The sequence below is a fragment of the Haliotis cracherodii genome, unplaced genomic scaffold, assembly GCF_022045235.1.
Source record: "Haliotis cracherodii isolate W230 unplaced genomic scaffold, xgHalCrac1.p SCAF_14, whole genome shotgun sequence".
NCBI lineage: Eukaryota > Metazoa > Mollusca > Gastropoda > Lepetellida > Haliotidae > Haliotis > Haliotis cracherodii.
In genome coordinates, this window is record NW_027266269.1 from 19,775,241 (window position 1) to 19,793,961 (window position 18,721).

At 37.4% G+C, this 18,721-nt stretch overlaps 1 protein-coding gene and 2 long non-coding RNA genes across 3 annotated transcripts in view; 1 reads left to right on the forward strand and 2 right to left on the reverse strand.

The window, feature by feature from the left end:
* The window catches only part of LOC139460619 (uncharacterized), a 94,406-nt gene that overhangs the window by 11,100 nt on the left and 64,585 nt on the right, over positions 1–18,721 (reverse strand). The gene's annotated exons all lie outside the window — the stretch shown is intronic.
* Positions 9,534–14,120, reverse strand: LOC139461063 (uncharacterized). Its single transcript, XR_011652870.1, has 3 exons — positions 13,999–14,120; positions 13,618–13,701; positions 9,534–10,173 (listed from the first exon to the last, which is right to left on the reverse strand). It is a non-coding gene; the product is annotated as an uncharacterized lncRNA (long non-coding RNA).
* On the forward strand, positions 14,277–15,991 carry LOC139461065 (uncharacterized). The gene is made up of 3 exons (XR_011652871.1): positions 14,277–14,505; positions 14,943–15,033; positions 15,709–15,991. It is a non-coding gene; the product is annotated as an uncharacterized lncRNA (long non-coding RNA).

Here is an 18,721-nt window from a genome sequence, read left to right on the forward strand (position 1 = left end):
TATGCAGTTGAACTCATCACCCATCCCATTATTGATAACCCTTCTTGAAGATCTATTAAATCAGAAGCTGCAACACTCTATCTTTTAACTGGCATGTCAGACTTCTATTTCATTACTCAGTTTTATTTGCACGAATTACTATGGAAGGGACATTGTCTCGTTGTCGCATTGTCGCCTTGACGCCTTGATAAAAACAATCAAAACGTGTCAAAATTAACAAAAGCGCGACAATTGGCCATTTGTCGCATTGTCGCGTGTTCGCATTGTCGCTCTTTGATAATCCTTTTCTTTATTTTACAAAAGGGCGACGATGCCGTAACGCGACATTTTCAAGGTCAAAATATGTCTCGTTGTCGCATTGTCGCCCCATCACAAATGTGTATAAAAGGCGTAAAGTTCAGTTATTGTTACAGTTAGGAAGTTCAACCTGATAAATGTACGTCTTGAAATGAAAACACAAGTCCGTCCGCGAGACCATAACGTTTTATTGTGAGCTCTTCTCTAAAAGTGCTTAGTGTTCAACTCCCAGATCCAGTGGTCTTCCGGAAGATCTTACTCTTGACCGTATTAGACAACTGACGAGTGCACGCCTGACCTGTGACCTCGTTGCAACCCTCGTGATGTGTTTGCCGAAGGGAGAGGTGTAGGAAATGTGTGCTCCAGCCCAGCGCAGAGCTCGCGACACACTGTATACTGATGTATACAGTATATTGCAGTTGATATACTGTATACTGCATGCGATACATATTTGCGGAAATGTTACAACTTTCAAGATTCAAGATTCAATTGCATATATTTCATATACAACAGACCGCCGTCATATATCACTGGAATACTGCTGAGAGCGGCGTTAAAACAAATTGTTTTCATAATGGAGCGCTGCAGTCATTTAAAATAGAACCGTATACATATGTACATGTAGTACCAACTCACTCTATTTGTTTCGAATATTCAGCAGAAAATATATTATTAACCAGGTCTTTGGGAATAGATATCAGATTTTTATAAGCAGCCACATAGGGATGATAAAGGACCCCTCGCTGATTAGGTTCTTGTTTACTTAAGAGCAGAGTTGGCCATGTTAGATGATATAACCAAAATCCGGAAGCTCCGGCGGAGGGCAAGCTGGTCTTGTTAGTGTATGGTATGAGCTGTGACGTTGACCCAACAGAATAATGTAAAACATGAGACCAACTCAAGTCTATAACGATTGGGAAAGTCTAGATTTCCACAGCTCTAGCCTGAAATTAAGAATTGTTCTATGCTCCATTTTAATTGTATTATTTTGATTTTGTAGACATGGATGGACCAACCAGGAAATAAATTGATTGAATATTAATATCACATGTTACCACTGATCCAGTTAAATTCATCACACAATAATATATTAGTATTTGACATTACGGCATTTGATTATTAGGGCATGATCATGTACATGTTCACTGTAGTAATGTACACACCAGTCAACTTGATTATAATTTTTATCAAAGTGTAGCGCGGCATCAACGATTACTTTATGATATCCTCACTTGTCATCGATGTATTGACATCGAACAATGGACGGCAATTCGAAATTCTTATGGATAGCTTCAATAGGGACAGCGCCGGTGTCAGTACAATTTTCCTAGTTAAAATAAGTATCTACAAAATATAATATGAGGCAGACAAAAACAATATTTTTTTATTAATGCTTACTTTCATGGGTAGAATTAAGGCAATCTAGGCTTGCCAAATCGTTCTAGACTTGAGCTGGATTCCTTTTAAATTTATTCTGTATGGTCTGGGAGACGAACGGGCGTCAGTATCGCATGGAGAACTGGGACAGCCTTAATCAGTGTAATCGGATATGTTGTGGAGTTTCGGTTTTGGGCTGTGTGCTGAATATATAGAATTGCGAGTTATGTATACTCTGTATTCTTTCGTCATGGTAGCATATATATTTTCTATGTTGCTTTTTGAATTATCCACAAATAATGAGAACTACAATGTAAACCTCTCTCTGGAGATATGCAATAATACTACTGAAGAGCATATCTGAAAAATGGGACTTCTCGACAAATATTTCTTTCTTAAATACTACCCGTTACAGGCATTCTGATCATTATATCATACTTTGTACAGTTTAAAAGTCAAATAATGGCAAATTGTGTATCTTTCTACATTTTGAATTAATTATATTTTCTGAAATAAAACCTTAGCATCAGATAGTGATATACACGAATATGATCTATACTATTATAAATGAATTATCAATTTCGTATTATGAATTAGATAAACAGAAATATGATAGTAAAACAAATTATTTTAATCTATTCTTGTGAATAGATAACGAGAGATCTAGGCAACGCACTAACGTAGCCATTTATGAAAAATGAAATATTAAAAGTTTAGGGGTTTGAACATGCACATTGAATGACAGGGAAGAAAGCAACGCAATAATTAAATTATGAATCAGATTATGTTATAAATATAACAGAATATTTAGAAAATATAAGTTTAATTTCTCATTGTTGGAAGGTGTTTAATAATTATATAGATTTTGTTTGATTGTTTGTTCTTTAACGCCGCACTCAGCAATATACCAGCTATATGACGGTGGTTCGTAAATAATCCAGTCTGGACCAAACAATTTAGTCATTATCATCAAGAGCACCGATCTACGCATTTGGGATACGATGACATGCATCAACCAAGTCACCGAGCCAAGTCGCCTTCGTACAAGCATGGGTTGTTGAATGCCTATTCTAACCCGGATCTTCACGGGTATTTTTTTAAATAATAAGGTACAATGAAATTCTGTATATGTCCATAATAAGTGTGTATAAGTAGATGGATAATATGTCCATACACGCCAAGTAAATGGTATATGCATTAATTTAAATGCAAATGATTCAATGATGAGTTCTTTCACAAGTCCATATTTCAAGGCATGTATTTGATACACAATGGCAACAAAACGGTACCAGCATCACAGATACCAATAATACATGAGATACATATAATTACTTTAAAGTTAAAACATGTATCTAAATAGAAAATTAGAAGGATACACTTCCGACATTTTTCGTATTTTGTTTTCGTTTGGAGAGAGAAGTTGTGATTGGTATTTGATGGGTGCAAACAGGTGTTCCCTTCCGCCCAGGCCTTGCGGCAATGCTATAGCCCAAAATGAAACTAGCCTTGTTCAACATGTTCAGACTCAAATTTCTATCCCACTTGGGCTCCTTTTAAATTTAAATATAATTTCTCGTGTGGATATGTGTCAGAAGAAATGAAATATTACAGCACTGGTGAATAGGTTATATGCGCATGTCAGCGTCGATCCTATAATATCCTTTTATGCAAAATACATATTTACTGATGAATTAAGGTAGTAATACTACGCAAATATATGTCCAGATGCATACATCAGTATCATCTCGTGATCTTAATTCGTGCTTTGAGCCCTTTTTCTACCGGAGATTCTGGGGTGTTACATCACACCAGAAAGCCAGGTCCAAATTCAAGTCATAATTTCATGGTCCGTCTTGTATGTTGGAAACCAATATCGCAATATGGCTAAATATTGCTGAACGTGTTATTAACCCGATTACTCACATAATTATTCCATTTTCTACAGTCATCTACGAACACTAGCTTTAAGGAGGTATATCTGTATCATCCAAATGTCCATACATATATGTCCACATTTATATGTATAAAGCAAGTCGTCCTGCACTCTTCCTTAAAAGATAAATGTTAAGCATTTCCTCTGTATGGATTTATATAATGTAATATCGTTTTAATGTAATGCTGATGCAGTAAACGTACCACAGACCTGATGCTAGAATAACATCTAATTTCTGAAATGAACATATTTTACAGAAAAATACAGTTGTTTAAACAATACTTATAAAATATAAGAACAAGGAGCCAAGAGCCAAATATTGGGATGTGTTGGACATATTTGTTTCGGGGTCTTATGACAGACAAACCTGATGCCTTTAAGTATAAAGATAAGTAAGTATAGATGTTGTACATATTCAAATATGTTCGTGATTAACCCAACCTTGAAAAATATTGAAAGATGAGTGGTAACTATTTATGCCATTATTTCAAATTAGAATGAGAGCACATCAGGAAAGCATGGTACTTTAATATACGTATCTTGTTAACCCAATATTCTTTTTTAAGTAAGAGCAGCATGTATATCGAGAGTATAGGTTTGGTGCGTGACTTATCACACAGTACTTTCAGAAAGTGTGCATATTCTGTTTATCGGCAATAAATAACATTCATACGGGTAAATACGATTTACTTCAGAACTAGTATAGATTATTTAAGGTTAGGGGGAAGTGTATGTAATAAACAGAACTTTGGCCGGGTTTGAAGGATTTGGGTCCTGGCTTGGGCTTTGTGTTGGACGTGTAGACGGCATTTCCAGGTTTGACGTATCAATGACAAAAATGATGTCAGATGCAATTCTTTGCCTTTTCGGGTGAAAAATTGGCTTGCCTTTGGTTGTGTTTGTGGCGGGTGCCACTAGTGGATCGGAATGAGCTCGCGTTTTTGCGAGCATCCAATGTCATCATTTATTATGATGAATCATGAAAGATGCTCCTGATGTTGTCGCAATGGTGCAGTTGGCGCTACTTTTGGCAAGGGTTTCTCATGATAATGGAAATGCTTATGTCGCTTTTGTTGACCGATAAACATGAAAAGATATAATGTTAGTGTATATGGTCATGTAATTAAGAAACAAACGACGAGTGGGAGTTGTTTATTGTACGATAAACACACGACCGAGACTCGTTTATTTCTATATGAGATATCAACATTACGTACAGCCTCTTTTAGGGTGTTAAATTATGAAAATATACACGCTTAACAATATTTACCCGTACTTAAATAATGATGATTCCTTTAATAGAATCCGACAGAGGCCATGCTAGATAAATCCATGGTCCCGCATATTCTCACAATTTTCTCGTCAATCATCTGTACCTTTTCCCCCAATACCGATTGTCATATCACTCTCACTTTCGGATTCTCCAGCAACATTTATTGGGAACAACTCACTAGACTCATACCTCTCAAAAATAAGGTCAAATTTACAAATTTTACTTTTCAAATTGCGAGTGCATGTTCGAATCTCAATAAATGACGTCATGATAGAACAATGTTTTATCTTGAAATAAATATCGCTTCCTTCTTTGTTCTTTGTGATTTATCGCGTAGCTATCTTATATCATGAAATGCCAATTTCTAATTGCTTTATCATGACGTATCCGTGTCATGTAGCAATAACATACACACATATCGTTGACTTCGACGTTGAATTGTGTCATGAAATATGATTATCCTCTTGTGTGCAATATTTCTGGTTGATAAATCTAACATATTCTTACTTTAAGAATAGCGACTATACATTATTATATATCCCTTATCAGGTCTCTGTAACATTTGCAAAATGATACAAATATAAAAATACAACTGAACCTAAATGTAATGTTTTAATATCCTTACGTTGCTGAGTGCAGCGTTTAACAACAAACAAACAAAACATAATATCTTTAAGAATTATGTTAACAATTCCGATGCTAAAAATAATCTCACAATCTCCATACCTCTTTCTCTCTATGAAACAAATAACTTTTTTTTTAATAATCTGAAGGAATAATAATGGCAATACTATCATAATTATCATCATTATGTTACTTATCCTCAAGTGAAGTAGTCCTCCACACTATACATTCAGTGAAGAAGCCCATGAACATATGAACTATGTAACATACATTCATGGAAATTAGATGAACAGTTGAAGTAAGCAAATGATATTATTCGGTCGAACGTCTATCAGCCATCTATTCTATTCATGAAGAACATTTCACGTGGGACCAACAGAGGGAATTATGACTATCGACTTGCTAATTATTTTTTATATTCATGCCAGCTCAAACGATCTATTGGCTTGATTTATTGTTATGGTATCCACAAAATAAGTAGGATCCGATTTTTTCCGTTTTTGTTGAAATAAAACTGAATAATATTTGCTGTTTACATATCAAAGTTTGCCAAATTGTTCCAAAATGTTTGCCCACAGCAAGGCTACGTATCCCCAACATACTGTGCTAGGCACAGTATCACTGGACTGAGGGAGGGCGGTATTCCTCCTTGTGGGTCACCTGCTTGGAAATATGGGACGGGAAAACTGCAGGGGGTGAGGGCAGTTAAGTTGATGGTACAGACAGATAAGAGAGATCATTTTACAAATGTGAAACCTCAGTCCACAAAGGAAGAGGCGAAAGCTGAAACTTGGTGAGGTTTACAGAACAAAGGCAGTTATTTCTAGTTTCTTACTGACTCTCGAAGATACATTTGATAAAACAATTAATGTGTGTGTGTGTGTGTGCGTGTGCGTGTGCGTGTGCGTGCGTGCGTGTGTGTGCGTGCGTGTGTGTGTGTGTGTGTGAGGTAGAAGAATAATTGTACATCATAAAAATGGCTACGTATGTATTTGGGGTAGATATGTTGAATGCCCGGCCAGTATGACCTTTGAGTCACTACAGTTTCAGTTATTAAAATGCGTAAAACAGTATTTGAGTGAAAGAAAACACTATAAGTGAGTGAAACAAAAGACCTCAGTACAGGCACACCCAGTCCCCAAACCCCAAGTCTGCATGTATCAATACTCATACCTGCCACATCCTCAACCACTTAACTTACTCACACAATCATCTGACAACATGTTCCCCAACCCTCGTATCACAACGCATGCACGCACACACACACACACACACAGACACACACACACACACACACACACACACACACACACACACACACACACACACACACACAGAGACATCACATTCTTCTTTCCCCACCATTATGTCTACGTCAGCCATCATGGATCCATGCGCATGCTTTCATACATAATCCATCCTCCCACCATTCCCCAACATCCATCGAACTATAACTATATCCGCCCTCATGTATCGGTATTCGTGCTTTCATACATACATACACACCCCTACCATTCCCCTACATCCATCGCAGTATAACTATGACTATAACCGCCTTCGTGCATCCGCACTTATGTTCACATTGCATTGCATATGCATCGAATTACACGTTTAAAATATCGTAAATATTTTACAACATGTACATATTATATATCAGCAAACAGAGATTATTATAACGCAATAGATTTCATCCGTCAAAACATCACAGAAAGAGGGGCAGCCTGGAATTTTACAATGGCATCTGAATCCACTAAGACGTTCAACTGGTCAGGAGGTGAGAGTTGCGGAAGATTACGGTAAACTTCAGTTACAGATCTCCATTACGAATATCTAAAGTATGAATAAAGATCACAGCTTGCTATGACGTGTACTTCATGCCTGCAGAAATAGCAATGTCCTCTAGCTCTAAATTGTATGTCTAAATGCTTATGTAGACAAAGACCCAAATGTATATAGGCATGACCATATTATATTCTACGCAAATATCACCACATTTAAAAACAAAGCTAGATTGAGTCTTTGAAGGGCATTAATAACTGATACACACAAGGAAAAATATTTATGGATGTCAACGGAGGAACACTGCGTTTCGGAATATATACTTTCTCCTTCATCAGGTGCATATTATTAAATGCTATGAGGCAGAGAACATATATTTGTACCTGTAAGAACAACAAAAGTAAAAAGATAGCAAAGAAGGGAACGCAACAAGGGAAGCCAACAGATAACTGGCATGGCGCTGATTACCCCGCCTCCCGTTTGCCCATTGTCCATTTCCCATTACCAATCATTCATAAGTTAAGTTTTGGCTTTAATTTGTTCATTGATAATCAACCATCAACGTCTATTATCTCCACCCTAAAATATGTAGTTTACTGAGAAAGTGGTATCCAAATATAATGTGTGTTACTGTTGACCACTTTCTTAAAGGCATTGTTGGTTCAAAGCTTTCGGTCATAGAAGCCGTGCCATTTTTCTCTTGTCAGAGGAGTACACAAAGTATACGTCATCTGGACTAACATTTTTGGTTCGGTGGCTGGGTTAGATCGCCAACTTTGTGTTCTGGCGATTGGGTGCCTCTCACAGTGTGGGTTCAAATCCCGGACGGGACTCAACCCATAAAGTACGAGAATCTGTACTTAACTCAGAAAGTGTTATCCCAATTATAACATTTGTTGTCAAGAAAACACAATAAATGTATATTCGTCTTTGGATGGGTAATGATATCACAGACATATACGGATATTGATGATGACTTGGAGGAGCTTCGTAACGCACGTCTTCTCAATTCAGGGATTGGTAAATCCAAATATGTGTGTGCCCGTGCGTGCGTGCGTGCGTGCGTGCGTGCGTGCGTGCGTGCGTAAATGTGGGCCTGTTGGGTGTTACATAAAACATTCATCTTGAGAGGGATGGTAGTTCGAGTTGGATTAGCATGTTAACTATATGATCTTCTTTAGGCAGAGAATGCCGCGCATGAATGTATTGATGAAATTCCTAGGTACATTGGGCCTTTTCGTCCCCAGGAATACCCACAGTGGAGACTTCAATGGGGATAGGGTGTACGCAATGTGCTACCTGGTAGATTGTGTGTCATCGGACCGGACAACGCACAGCAAAAAAAATGCAGTTTCCGGTATCCGGATACCTGCCGGATACCACCGGACACTTACCCAAAACGCGTCCGGGTATCCGGTGGCAGAAACCTTGCCGGATACCAGATCCGTGGTATCCGGCATGGACACCTCACCTGAAAGTATGCCACCTGGAATCCGGGTATCCGGCACCGGATACCTCACCGGATACCTCAATCTGGGTGTCCAGGGATCCGGCACCGGATACCTCATTCTGAGTTTCCAAAAACATGTCACAATTTGGGGGGTGCATTTTGTTCAATTAAGTGTGAAACACCTAAAAATATATTGGAAACTAACCATGAAAATTGAACATTGCTGAAGGTATCCGGCAGGTATCCGGCAGGTATCCGGATGCAATTTTTCGAGATGTCTTTCTCCTAGTAAATAATGTTAGCCTGGGCATAGCAGATAGCTGTAGTAATATTCTGTGTTATTTTGGTTGTAAATATCCCCTTAAAGTTGAGATCTATGGGCAGGTACTTTTGGTGAAAACATTTTTCAAATTCATATATATTTCATTTTAGATGTTCAGCGTATTAAATGAAAAGCATTCAGTCCTGGTATGATGGTATCCTTACATTTCATCTTCATATTCCCAGTTTGTTCTAGCTTCTCGTGGTTGAAGCGCTCGATTCACCACATCGGTACATTGCTTGGTGTCACCCATCATGATATTGTTGGAATTTTGCTCATAAAGTGACATGACACCATATTCACTCTGACAAAACAAATGAAAGTCATTGGCTATGTGCTCACTTGGGCCTTTGTTCCTGGTGAGATTAAAAGATTATTTTGGAACTGTATCAGTACTTGTTACATCTTGACAGACGAGTTTCATTGAAGTTTGAAACAGAATATCATTAACCCAAATGGGTGCATCCACAGAAAACACCTAATAAAGTACCGGTACATAAAAACATCAATGTAATTTTTCTACTGACATGGAACTAAAAACTTCATTCAGTGAGCTGTATTAATTGTTGGAAAACATTCAGGGCATTAGTATATTTGATATATGTTAGCACCTATGTTATGAATGATCAATATCATATTTCTTTAAAGAAGCAAAACAAAAAAATTTGTTAAGATAACAAATCATATTTATTGATTTTATGACATTTCATTGGTTCAGTAACCAAAGGTGTTTGCAAGAACATTCAAAAACAGAAACAGATGCTTCAATGCCATTTTCTAAATAAACAAATCGGTCAAATCTCAGAAGAATTTCAAGGGAGAAGAATATCTAAAGTCAATTATGTTTGTGCAGTAAACCACAAAAGTCATTCAGATTTGTATAGTCAGCGTCAGTGTACACCACATAAACATAGTCTCACTGCTGTGGTATTAATTCCTTTAGACTTGATTAATGTCGTAATAAAACAACCTACAGAATCACACTGATGTGGCATTAGTCATTCAGAATCATCACTTTCTGAGGTGAACCTGCTAGTTGTTCTGGGGAGGATTATTCATCACCCTGAGAGTCCTTTGTATGACTTGTCTGATCTGGTGTCATTGTGAAATCCAGGTGCCTGAAACAATTTATAACATCTTTAAGATCTTGTTATTAAAAATATAAGAAACACACATATATTGACAAAGGGTAAAAAGTTGGTTTCTCAATGAGTAAGGTAATGACAGTTTATCAAGCAACTGTTAACCAAACCATGTTAATCAATGTAAAAAAGCCATAGCAAACAGTAAATTTTACAGAAAATACAAAATTGTAATTGATCTTCTGAAAACAATTCCTGTAGTGCCATAAGGCAGGCTCACCTGATTTTTTCTCAAATGTTTGCATTACATCAAAACATAAGGAAGGTTAAACAAGGCAATGCAAATTGCATAAAATAGGTTCTTATACATAAAACAGAACTACCGTATTTGATGTAATAAGCGCCTCGCTCTAATAAGCGCCCACGGGAATATTTGCTAATATATTGTCTCGTTAACAATCCCAAATAGCACCCTTTCCAATTGATCAATGTATACAAGACTTATTTATTTGCATATAATACTCATTCGTGTGTGATATGCACCCTTAATTATGGGGAATTTCATTCTGGAAAAATATATTTGTCGTACATTAACATTTCAGGCTGCCAGCATAAAGCAGGAAATTTTGAGAGCGCCCTGGGCGCTTATTCTGTCGAATACGGTATTCATAATTATCAAAACTTTCAATCACACAAGTAATGTAAGTGATCTCAAAATATTATATAATGAGTGTGCAAGTTAGTATAGTTCCACACAGCTTTTAGCAATATTCCAGCAATATATCTGCGGGGACACCAGAAATGGGCTTTTCACACAGTACCCATGTGGGGAACAGAACCCAGTGCTTCGGAGAACGCATTACCCACTAGGCTACCAAATACAAATATCATCTCAAATACAAAAGTAAGTAACATTAGGATTTCATACAACAGATATTTTCTCCAAATATCAAGTCACTATACAACTGATTGAATTACTGATTAGAGAAGCAAGGACATATAAATGTAGTGGCTGAATCAGGCTTAATTTGAATCGTTCCTTGCTTCAGTTGCAATGGGAGCCACATTGAAAATAATTATCTCACTTATTATTGATAATTAATATCTACCATTAATTGGTAGGCCAAAATAGACACTGATACAAAAAATCAACTGAAAAGAACCACCTGAACAATCGACTAAAAACTATGTATATTACATTTGGGGGACCTTATTTCGGCTGCTGGCAATAGCATGGGCGGATACAGAGGGGGGGTTGCTGTGGTGCGCACCCCACTTTTTATTTCGAAAATAAATCTTTATTTCTGCATAAATTTCCACCAAAGACAATAAATAGCTGTAAAAAAGCTGTATCCGCCCATGATTAGTCATGAGTAAAATCATTATCATATTTTTATCATTTATCCTATCTTTAATTAAGATTAACAATAACGGGAAAAGCTGCCAAATATATTGGTCAAGTGTAATCATAATTTAAGTAGTTCTATTTGGTTTTGGAACTTTTCAAGGGTCATTGTAAATATATGTGTATTCCTATTTGAATACTCGTTTGATTGTTATAAAGTTACACAGTATTGCATCTATCGTCTGTTTCTAAATACAGTGGAACCCATCTTTGACTTGTGTGACATAATTGAATCATACCCCAAGTGCATTGTTATGCATCTGCACAGAGTGGTCAAAGTCCTTGTCACACACATAGTTTGCTACAAGGCAGAATCCAATAAGTACAGTTGAGACATCAGGTTGTATCCAGACAAACTGTCTGATAATCTCAAGTATGGTCTTGGTAGGATCAAGGGATGTAACTAATCCTAAATAAACATTAAACAAATGACATAATCTCTTCTACAGAACACTTGATCAAAGCCTGCCCCACCTTTGATGTTTATCATCTTGTTACGCTCACAACAGCTCATTAGCAAGATGAACTCAATGTCAACTCATGGTGGATTAGGGATTAACAGGGCAATTAGTGTCAGGTGGGTATTATCACTTGCAATTATCTGTTAATTACTTAATTGAGTAGTGACGGCTTAGTTAGTTTCCAACCACACTGACAAGTCAGTTTACAGTTTACTAGTAACATGTTTCTGTGGACCAAGGAAATGTATCTTGCCAGATACTTAAAAAGTTGTACTCATAAGTAATAAAATAATGACAGTTTTGATATGCAATTCTCCCTACAAAGACATTTAACATTTGATATACATAAACTGTCTGTTGAAACTATGATGATGCTAATATACAAGTCGCACAAAACAACTAATTCATATACTGGTACCTAGCCAAACATACATAATTTTTATACGCGTATGCACATGCTTGTACATATATACCTCTACTGGCACAGCACACATACAAACAATCATTAAATGGATGTAATCGTTGAAAAAATATTTTACATACACAAACAAGTGAACAGATTCTGTAATAGCATGGTTAATATTGGGAGATGTTTAAGCATTTCCATTTTCACAGAATCGAAGGCATATCCTTTCAGGACTCAGATCAGCTTGTAGTGATTTAAATTCACATAAAAATGATTCATGTGAAATGACCTATCCCGCACGTGTGGCACCTGTTATAAAAATACCATTCATTACTTATTTGTGTGTCCAAATTATGCTATTATTAGAAATAATAGGTATTATTATACAGCATGGATATAAGAAAGCTTTATATGGAATTGTTGAAAATTATGTACAGGAAAACATTGAAATAAATCAATCAATACGTGCATTTATCTCAGAATCTGGTAGATTTAATCAATATGGACTTCTCCTTCATTATCTAATTATAATCAGATGATTACATTATTGCTCAACTGATAGTTTGCAATAGTATAGAATTAGTATTTTATCAATAATTATTTTGTATTTGAGCATCATTTAGATAAGCCAATGAAATAAATATATGTTTAAAACACATGTAGTAGAACATATTGCAATAGTTAAGACCCGAAAAGAAGTTATGTGTAGGATCCTCAAAATGGTATCCACAAGAGCAGGTTGTAGAATCATGTTGGTGTTTGTTGTTTAACTCTGCACTCAGCCATATTCCAGCTAAATGACGGCGGTCTGTAAATAATCAAGTCTGGACCAGACTATCCAGTGATTGACATCATGAGCATCCATCCACACAATTGGGATACAATGACATGGATCAACCAAGTCAGCGAGCCTGATCAGCCGATCCATTAAGTTATCTCTTACAACTAGCATAGGTTGATCATGTTGATGGGGACTAACTTCAACCTGGAATCCCCATGTGAGTATGTATGCGGCTGTTAGCTTTGTTTGATGTTTAACGCCACACTCAGCAATATCGCAGCTATGTGGCAGGAATCAAACCTGCATGGGTCTTCAGCACGAAGAGTGAACGCTTCAACCACTAGGCTACCCCACCACCCAAAATTCCCCCATGATAAAGTTGTCATCATGGTTATTGTTCAGCTAGTTCAAGTGAAAATGTTCATACCCTTAAAATGTCTTATCTTCCACTTCACGATGATCTCTGATGCAAAACGTCCCTGTCATTAAAGCTGTTCTTGATTCTTCACATCTGGAAAAATATGTTGAGGCTATTAATCATCTCACAGAGTAAAGGGAGTATATGAAATAAGACAGTGAGTCACATTAGCATACAAATTATCCAGTTAAAGTAAACATATTTCTTCATTATATACATAAGCATATACTAACATATGATAGACAGGCTACTTGTTATATAAAAATATAATTATATCCTGATACATTTACTTACATGTTGGTTATGAAAGTTAATGTGTCACATGTGACAGGCTTACATGTGGTAAATTACTTTAATACGTGATCATTGTAATATTCACATATTCCTTACCTTAATGTGTCACTTCAGCTGCCAGCATTACCTCAGCTGCAATCTCAATATTTGGCCAGTTTTGACGAAATGACCGATTGTGTTCAGTGTATAAGCTGGGCCTCGTCTCTAATATAACTTGGCGCAAGTTGACGACGCGCATAGAGAGCCGGGAACCAGCTTATGTCGTGTTAAACTAGTTCCCGGCTCCCTATGCGCGTCGTCAACTTGCGCCAAACAATATTGTGATATTAGAGACGGGGGCCCAGCTTTGTGTTAACCCGGAACAAGCCAATTTACCCATATTCCCCTGCGGTCCAGGGCGCCATTTTAGAACATGGATGTAAACAAACCTCGTGTATAGATATACACCGTGATGCTTGATTACGATAAGCTTACCTCGTGTATCGATAGATTGTTCTCATTCACCTCCACCACGGAAATGCCGGCCGAAGTTCCTCTGAGCCATCCACAACGCGGAAGTCAACAGTATTTGGAAAGGCGATTGGCAGCAAATGCGGATGCCAGGTACGTAGCAGGGCTTCGTGACCTTATGATTTCCGTGCAGAGATCTTATGGAATGGATTGATTTAGATATTTTCCTGCTCTACATACTTTACTGTAAACGCCAAGGGTCCTTTTTTTAGTATTATGGTCAACTGTTTGTTATGACGACAAGGATTTGCATAAGGGGCGTAATGGATTTGTGGTCAAAACAAGATGATCCAAATTAGATCGGCTTTTTATAGATAATGAAGAAATGTACAAAGATCTAGGAACGATTATTAACTCTAAACTTTTGTGGGATGCTAATACAGACTATAATTTACAATAATGGCCACCAAAGACTTTACTTTTTTTACGCTTAACATATTTTTATAATTACACTGTTATGTCCTTGTTTTGTATAAGCTTCATAATTAAATAATATATTTCTGTAATGTGAATGCTACTTATTTTTGCAGAATGTCTGGATAAATGAATGAGTCAGTCATCTGCACAGCATCAATGGAAAAAGGGAAGCAATGAGGAACAAGAGAAGAGTAGCAGTGAGTGGTAAATATTTGAAATTATTCTGTTTGGTTCATCATGTTCATGTAGCTATTCTGCAAATATTTCTTCAGTTTGCTTGTTCTTTATCACCTGTTGGCATGGATGGCCTAATTATCAAAGGCACCACAACTTGCTGTGCATAGTTGCATCTCTTGGGCTTGACAGAAACCAATGGTCGTGGGATTGAATCGAGGGTACCATCATACACTTGCTTGTGGGTTTCATCAAAGTGGTAAACATGTAAGACCTGCATCACTTCGGGCTTTCTTCCCATTTCACTCATTTAACACCACATCCAACAATAGTTCAGCTAAATGACAAGGATTATAAATAATCAAATCTCAAATCTCAACTAGGCAAACCAGTTATGAGCTCGATCAAGACGCACCGATGATGACTGTTATGGACAACATCCCACGTTATTGGGTACGATTACGAGCGATCAATGAGCCCACTTGCTACCTCATCTATTACTTTGGCTTGTATGGCAAGCATTTTTAAGAGATGTCAGTTAATGATTGTTTCAACTCATCAGCATGGAACAATATATATCTCAAATGTTTGGTATATAACAAAACTCAAAGACGATAAATTAAGTGAATTTGCTGCCTTTTATCTGTAAGTACATGTTGCAACGATTCTTTTTTATTGCTACAATCTTTATACATAATTTTGCAGAAACTGAAGTCCAGCTTGAGATACCCGGATGACTGGTTGACAGTCTGGAAGGACCCTTCCAGATATCAGAAGTGATAGGCAGACAGTGATGAGGAGAATCCTGTTATTTCAATGGGGGCCTACCAAGAAGTTATATCCCAATTGACACTGGGACACACTCACACAGGCTGGTCTGGCTAATGTGAGAAGACCAGCCAATGCCAAGTCGGAGTGGGACCCTTCAAGGACGTTGAAGAAATTATTGTCTTTGGCCATGTGGTAATCACTTGAAAGGAATGATGTTTGCGACTACTTGTCTATAAATTTGGACCCAAACACCAAATAGAATTTTCACAATTCTACTAACACAATGCAACAGGGATAGAGCCGATCTGGCCTCCCCTCATCCTGGTTCCTGTTTTTCCATGGCAATATAGAAGGGAAAGGATATTTGAGGGCAAGTAACTCTGAACTGGTGAGCATGGTCTGCTTATGCTTTCAAGCGAACAGTTATCCCACTCTGTTATGAGTATTGAAGAATAGGAGGAAATTGCATACTGCATCAGGAACCATCATGTGAACAATGTTCAGTGTGTGATATAGGCATATAAATAAAAGAAATTGATAATTTGTTTGTTGTTTATGTTTCTTTAGCCAGGTGTGTAAATGGGGATTTTCCAATATTTTGCCTCACTTTGATAGCCATAGTTATCGGATGAAACCATGCATTGCTTGGACATCTTTGGAATAACACATTGATCTGCTATGTCAAAGGTCAATGTCATAGCCAGACAAAAAAATTGTTAATGGCCAAACTCTTCCTTAGGGCAGGGATAGAAGTTGGCAACAGGTCATACACTTACTTTTTATCCCCCCGGCATATAATACGGGGTGATGTAGCGATCAGCCAGTCTGTCTGTCCGTCCGTCCATCCGTAATCATTTCCTTTTCCAGGCGAAGGATTCCCAAACCATTCAGTGTATTTGATCGAAACTTGGCAAATCTATCAGGCACATACTGAAGTGGTGCCTTTTGATATTTTGGGATTTTTCTAAAAAAAATTTTTTTTTTTTTTTTATGGAATGACGTTGGACATAGACTCAATTGGGGATGGGGTTCGTTTCCGGGGCAGAATTCAAAAACCATTCAGTGTATTTGATCGAAACTTGGCAAAGCTATCAGGCACATACTGAAGTGATGCCTTTTGATATTTTGGGATTTTTCTAATTTTTATTTTTTTAAATTTTTATGGAATGAAGTTGGACATAGATTCAATTGGGGATGAGGTTCGTTTCTGGGGCAGAATTCGAAAACCATTCAATGTATTTGATCGAAACTTGGCATTCATATGGATGCGACCATGGTGGATCTTTTGTGGATAAACAATGTATGCTTCTTAAAGAACTTTAAACTGTTGACTCATTACATACAGAATTGCACATTTACTAGTGGTTACTTTACAGACAGCTGCCGGGGGGTTATGTCATCTTTCTGATGACTCTTGTTCTCTAATGTGCCTTTTCCTGCAGAAGTCTAAATAACTCTTATACATATAGTTGTATATCATTGTCATATGTTTGTCAATGTTATACTGAATGAAGCAATTTACAATTGTTTTTGAAATAGTCGCAACTGATATTGAAGGTCAAATTAGCTTTCAATGTCTTTCAGTAAAAATGTTCACAGTAACTGAGGAACAGCTCTCTGTAGTGTGATGAAATCTGGTACATGTCACCCTCAGAGTGAGGCATATTGTGTTTCAAAACTTAAATGAAGCTGGTATGCTCGTAACAAGTACTTGTACCTTTACAAATAATCATATTATCATCTCACTAGGACCAAAGGCCAAAGTGAGCACACAGTCGATGAGTTTATACTTTCACTCAGAACAATCTGGAAGTCTGAACATGAAATTTAAGGGTATCATCATACATGTATTAGAACTGATGTTTGTTCATTAAACAGCTTAACATCTAAAAAGATTGAAAAAATTGTCTTCTCCAAAAGTACATGCCCATAGATCTCAACTTTAAGGGGATATTTACAACTAAAATGACACAGAATGTTACTACAGCTATCTGATATGCCCAGGCTAACATCATTTACCAGGATTAAGACATCTCGAAAAATTGCATCCGGATACCTGCCGGATACCTGCCGGATTCCTTCAGCAATGTTCAATTTTCATGGTTAGTTTCCAATATATATTTAGGTGTTTCACACTTAATTGAACAAAATGCACCCCCAAATTGTGACATGTTTTTGGAAACTCAGAATGAGGTATCCGGTGCCGGATCCTTGGTATCCGGTGCCGGATCCTTGGACACCCAGATTGAGGTATCCGGTGAGGTATCCGGTGCCGGATACCCGGATTCCAGGTGGCATACTTTCAGGTGAGGTGTCCATGCCGGATACCACGGATCTGGTATCCGGCCTGGTATCTGCCACCGAATACCCGTACGCGTTTTGGGTTAGTGTCCGGTGGTATCCGGCAGGTATCCGGATACCGGAAACTGCATTTTTTTTGCTGTGACGTTGGTCTTTGACTGATTGTGGCGTAAAACACACTTATTCATTTACTTATATCGGAAATTAAATGTTCATCTTAATTGTTATTGTTGAACATGTAATATATTTTTAAAGAAATAAAACAGTGACATAATAACTACAACTTTATGTGAGCGCGAGTAGCTTTTTTGGAATGAGATGAATAAGTCTTATAAAGTTGTAAGCTTCTTCACAACCGTGTAACTATGAATTGACTTTATTGGGTAATCAAAAAAGAGATAGGACCTACAATAGCCAAATTTCATACGATTTCACTTGTCCACCATCTCTGGATGCAAGGCGAAAACATTTCAGCGCGTTTGAAGCCACTGAGAATGCCCCCTGCAGAGTTGAACGAACATTCTGCGGTGGCGCGGCTGAGTTGACCAGAGGCTATCAGCAGTATTTCCTGTCCAGGTTATTTAGGTCAGTTGTTTGTGTGTGTGTGTGTGTGTGTGTGTGTGTGTGTGTGTGTCTGTGTGTGTGT